Source organism: Belonocnema kinseyi, chromosome 1, assembly GCF_010883055.1.
Source record: "Belonocnema kinseyi isolate 2016_QV_RU_SX_M_011 chromosome 1, B_treatae_v1, whole genome shotgun sequence".
In the NCBI taxonomy this organism is placed as follows: domain Eukaryota; kingdom Metazoa; phylum Arthropoda; class Insecta; order Hymenoptera; family Cynipidae; genus Belonocnema; species Belonocnema kinseyi.
Genome location: NC_046657.1, coordinates 158,163,858 through 158,170,464, shown reverse-complemented (window position 1 = coordinate 158,170,464; position 6,607 = coordinate 158,163,858).

Here is a 6,607-nt window from a genome sequence, read left to right as displayed (position 1 = left end):
AAGTTTCATATTGAAAAAGTCTTACATCAATACTAACGTCCCTTCTATTTTATTCCTTTAATTTTAAATCCATTGTTACTTGTAATACATACTATCTTTAATACTCTTTTTTATTCCAGTGTACGATTTAGAGAAATGATTAAATTTTACATTTTGCATTATTGCATTATTATTTGCAATCTTAAAAATATTAATTCTCAGCATCGATACATCTTCTATAACCGGGAATTTTTTCTTAGGTTTCATTAATAGGAAAAGTAGGAAATTAAAAAAAATTTTAAATGGCTGATGCGAAACAGAAGCAGAAAAAATATGTGACTGTAATAAATAAAAGTACTAATAATAAAAAATAATTCAAAATGAGATGCCGAATATACAGATTAACGTAACAAAATTTTGAGAATACAAAGTGACCCAATTTAAAAATGTCCGCAATTATAATTTAACGAATTATATAAATTCTGAATTATACAATTAGCGATACAAGATAAAAAATTTACTATTTGGGGCCATCCATATACCATGTGGTATATTTTTTTCAATATTAAATTTCCGGAATTTAATCATTGGACAATTATATGGTTCCGTAAATTTTAATTTAGGATATTATTGGGGACGTGAACATTCCGGACAATTTAACTAATTCTTTTAATGCAAAAAATATACACTTTATTTTACATTTCTATTTAAAGAAAAGAAAACTAAATAATACTTTAGTATAATATCAAAAAATGTTTTATTTTACTATTTTATTGGTAAAAAGTATAACACTTAGAATTTTTACGAGAAAATTCGGGACAATTTCAAGAATTCTTTTCATGTGCAAAAAAAACACTCTACTTTTATATTTCTATTTAAAAAATAGAAAACTAAAAAATACATCAATATCAGATTCAGTTAATTAATTATTTATGTCATTCGTATTATTATTGACAAAATTGAAAGTCAATGAAATATTTCAGCAAAATTATTTTTTGCAAGTAGGTACGTATTATTAGTTCATTTTTATTTATATAAATATATATATATATATATCTTTATTGATATAATATAATTAATATAGTTATATTAATATGTATACATTATTTATTATATGGCGGGGTGAAAATGATTAAATTAGTCAAATCGTTTGAGCTGAGCGAAAAGAATTTGTGGGTTGACATCCAATTGATTGATTAAAATCGGTTAATATATTGTGTTTCCTTTTTTGATTTGAAAATTAAAATTTTTGAAGATTACAAAAAATTTCCCAATTGCTAAGAAAATTATGGCGAATTATTTCCTGCTTTTCTGTCTAGTAGCCACGTGACAATTGTCCTAAAAATTATTCACATTTCAGCCTTTTCTTTGAATTTTGTATACGGTTCAAATAAATTTAATTTACTTATCAGAATACTGCACAATGTAGGATACTCCTGGTGAGAGGGCTTAGTAAACTACGTGCAGATTATTTTAATATAATTTCTTCTCTAGATCTATTCTTTATTTTTATGAGTCAGTTATAATCCTAATTATTACTTTCCTGAGCTTTTTGTCCATATATCTGTATCCAATAAAACGGTTAAAATGCGTATTGTACATAAACTTGTAATTGCACTTGATAAAAACTAAGAATAAAAAATACACTAAAAACAAACTTTGTTTCAGATCACTACTATATCACCTTTTATTTACTACATAATGATTTATATGATGCTCGATTTATTAACTAAATTGCAAGTAAATATTCAATTTGTGAAATCTGGTGAAAAAATCTTATGTCATTTACATTCTACGTAAATAGCATTAATAATTTTATTTTTCAATATGGATGTACTATTTTTAATATTACTGGTTTCAAAAATGTATTCAAATTAAAATTTAACTACAGTTTTATTTTAATTTGACTAGATTCCACTTTAATTTCAAACCATTTAACGCCATGAAACATCTACAATTTTTGACTTAACTTTACTTTAATTAAACAAATTTATTTAAATTTATTATTTATTTATATTATTTAAATTCGGAATTTAACTTAATTTTATTTAATTTTAAGATTTATCTCAATTTCATTTAAATGTTCTCTTTATTAAAAAAAGTATTTTTGAAATGTCACTACAATTCTAAAGTACGAAAAGAATTTTTTTAAATCTATTTATTATCCCGAAAATGTCTCTTTTTAAACCAACCGTAAGAGAAATTAATCAATTTAAAAATAATAATAAATAGAATAATTTTAGGCTCTCTGTAATTTTAATACAATTAGGTAATTCAGCGTTCACAACATTTTTCGCGTACAGAGCCAGCCGACCATCTCAGCTATAGCAAATATTGCTATAGTGATGTCGAAGGCGATCGCGAGAAACAGAAAATCACGTTCGGTTTGGAATTCAACAACTTTCAATGTGCGCCTCGGCCCCACCCCGCCCCTTAATGTGGTCGAAGGACGCGGTTGTCATAGAAACGACGAAAAGTTGAAGAGGGCAGCATCTCAATATGGTCGAAAATGTAGTTAGATATATACTATATATCGGCCGTCCCCACTCCTGACCCTTGCCGCATCTAGGTAAAATATCTTTGATAATAGAAACTGTTATGATCATGTTTTATGGCGAGGCAAAGAGTACACCCAGGTATAAAAACCCGAAATGTGACAGGTAGGATGTTTATGGGCTCAAGTTTCATTACTGTCTCACAAATGCAATAATTTCATAGACATAGGAAACAAGGGTCATGGCATGCCATCCTAACTTGTCGAGCGGGATTGAATCCATGGGAGGGGGGAGAATTCCATGAGTAGGGAGAGCCGCCATTTTACGATGTGTCATTTGATTATGCGCACGAGCGTTTTTGCCGACAAACTGTGAATGAAAATATAAACATGTGGGCGCTGCCATGTTTGTCGCGGGACATCAAAAGGTGGCGGACCTCCCCCTCATTGCATCACCCCCGCAATGGCATGCCTAGTCCCTTGGTTTCTATGTCCATAGGGCAAACAGGTGAATATGAAAATAACCTCGAAATAATGACAGATCGGCCAGGCATGTTTATTATACTTTCGAATGCTTATTCTTTACCAAAGAAATGTTTTGTGGTTTTGTATGTTTAATACTGTCAGTGCTGGCAGTAATAATTTAAGTCATAATTACTTATTAACAATTAACAATCATTACTTATCAATCATTTTAATAAGTTAAACATCATTTCTGAATTTATAATTTGATTACCATTGTTTTTACACAGATCGATTCTAGGAGAAATACACATAAGGAAATGCAGATGGAATTAGTGCATTTCGGCTTGGTATATTTCAATAAACATTGTTGAATAATCTTTATCTCCATACCTTATCCTAAGCCGGGGTATTGATCAGCCTAAAATTAATAATCTGAGTCATTTTGATGGTATAGCCGTATCAAAAAGATATCTCGAAGCAGTCCAACTTGCCCGGAGTTTAATTGATACAATTTTTAGGGATTTTTTTTATTTTAGAAAATGTTTTCTCTGGACCTCATCTCAAAATTTGGTTTGATCAATCAATAAAATAAATTAAACGCTTGTTCGTGATCAGATTGTACCAGTAATAAATCTAGAAGATAAATTTTTGGCCGATATTTACATTGCATTTTTTTGCAATTATTCTGTTTTCGAACTTTCTATATCTGGATATGATTTCCAAATTGGCATTTGATCAGCACCTAAAATCAATTTTAAGTAATTTTGAGGGTTTTTAACAATTAAATGTAGTGTTCGGCTACTTATTAAAAAAAAGGAATAATCAAAAATTAGCTTTTATGTTTCTAATTGGTTATTATAATTTAGTTTTTAATTAATCATATGTAAAAATAAATATACTCTCTATTTTAGAGAAAGATTTTTTTCCTGAAGAAGCCCGCAATGAGAGCCGAAACGTTGAAAATATAACGATTGTTTAACAAGCACAATCGTTTTTTCTTGTTTTAATTTGATAGTAAGACCGAAATAAGGTAATAAGGAAACTTTTATGAAAATTTCGAATTTCAGTTTTTTGGCTTTAACCAGGAAACTTAAAAAGCTACAATTTTTTGCCTGGAGGAAAAAAGATACGAGTTGAAATTCTGCATTTAGATATTGTCTTTAAAAATTAAAATCCAAATTTCAGTCTTTTGATTGCAAGTGGAATATCGTTGGAATCGCAAAAACAACGTAGATTCCGAATATAATATCTTTAAATTTCACATTACGAAACTAGAAAATTGTTATGTTTAGAATTTTATTCCTCACCATGCCAAAGGAGTCATTCCGCTGGCAAAGTCCGACACAGCGCTTGAGTCAGGCGCGGATATCTAGGGCAAGCCACGGCGGCTTGACCCCTACCCCCAAAGTCCAGACTCGATTTTTTCAAACAAGATAATTAAAGTTTATTATCTATAGTACTGAAAAGTGAATTTCGTCCTTGAATAAAGTTATAGAGAAAACATGAATTCTCAGCGTGTATTTTTCAAATGTAGCGTAATACAAGAATCTGAATTTCAGTAGAAAAAGGTGGTTGACTTTCAGATTTAATGAAAAAGATCATCCGCCAGTTGAAAGACAACTGATGATGATAACATGAGTTTAAGTAACGCTCTTGGTTGAAAGTCCGCTGCTTTATGTACGTAAAATGTAGTTTACAGGTTAATTTAAGATAGAAAGATTGTTGACTTTGCCTCAACACGTGCGTGTGAAATGTAACTTATAGGTTAATTTAATTCAGCTGATTGCTGAAATTCATAACATTTATGCGCTATCGTTCGGTTACTAGGAACATGAAATGAATATAAAATTAAAAATTACGGAATTTTAGGAAATACATTTTGTTTTAAATGTGAGCATTGAATAAATTATTCATTTATGCCTAATAAATCAAGTTGTTTTATCCTCCAAGTCGATGAGATTAGTGGAAGGAAAAAAGAACTTAATGACACTAAACAAGGCACTTATATCCATTTCAAGCTACCAGGTACAGAACGTCAATCTTCAATCCTTTTTCATATATTTTTTTTTATCACATATGTACCATTATTCTATTTATACTCAAAATCCGTTATAGATCTGAGTACATATATCAAAATAGGAAACTTTGGCGAAACAACTATCATGAGCTCAGTATTGATCGCTACTATCCAGCGCTATCGACGCCATATTGGCTACTCTCAGCTGATCTTTTGGCTGTTTTTCTAAAATCGCCGAAATTCGTTCAAGTGTTTCCGCATCGTCGCATCGCATTTCGCGCACGCCTTTCTGCAAGCACAAATTGAATTTAGAGCACGCGAATGAAAATCTTCCCAAACTCAACATACCTGTCAGTTAATTATCATATTACTCGTATATCAGATACGAGACACTACACTTAAGTTCCATTTCTGTTTGAAATTAACTGACTTACTTAATTTAATGCAGAAATGAAATTCATCTACATTTAGAATTCATCATGTTGCATTACTGTTTAGGTAAGTACAGATACTCTGGTAACGTATATGAATGTTACAATGTATTCCCAACACTAATGGATGTATGAAACATAATTTTATTGTGAATAACGATTTAAGTTGAACAGCGAGCGAACTCAGCCGACTGCGAGATTTGCGAGGTTACGTTTTACAACAATCAATAATGGTAGACATTTTATTTCTGTATGCTGGCTATTTTTAGGCGACTTTACTTTTTTGAAGATAATTTTTTTCAAGATTTTTATTTTGGCCTTCGTTATAAAAAGAAAATGTTTGCCGTTATGAAACCAAAAGTTAAGCTGATAACAAGAACTGAAGAAATGCGAAAATCAACTAGTGATTGCCTACATTGAAAAAAAATAAGACTTAAACATCAGAAGACTGCTTTTAAACAATGGAAAAATATCAGAATTATTTAACTATATATTATTTTAATTGATTCTTTAGTGAAAAATTGTTAAGACGCTATGCAAGAAATATGTATTATCATTCAAGACGAAAGAAATTAGGTTCCGAAATATCATGATTCAGGGTGACCGCTGGACCGGCAAACTTAAATTACCGGGAATTATTTTAGATCGGGAAGTGATAGTGATTTTGTCGTTAAAAATTGAACTAATTCAAATCAAAAGCCTTAGTATTTAATCAAACGTAAACTTCCGACTGTAACTTTATTAATATACTGTTCTTTCAGTATAAAATATGGCATTTTTAACCTTTTCAATTTAAACATTTTTAATTAAGATAAAGAGAAATTTTTTAATAGTCAGCAATTTAATAGTCAAAATTTTTTATTTATAATTGTGGGTCCGGATGCAATAAGGGCACAAAAAATTTTTTCGTGCGAAAACGAAGTCCCCTGGAGGCTTTAGAAAAAATTTTCGAATTTTAATTTTCAAAAGATATATATGGATGTAAAATTTGATTGCGCATCTTTTTTTCTTAAGACAAAAAGTTGTAACTTTTTTAGTTTAAAAATTAAAGCCAAAAAACTTAATTTTTTGAAAAAGTCGATTTCAATCCGTTTTTCACTTCAACTCGTATATATACCATAGGGTATCCTTCGATTCCTAGAGGAACAGGAATTCAAAATAAAAAATTTGAAAAATTTTTAATAATGTTTTTCTGATGCTCGGCGCGAATCGGACTTTTGT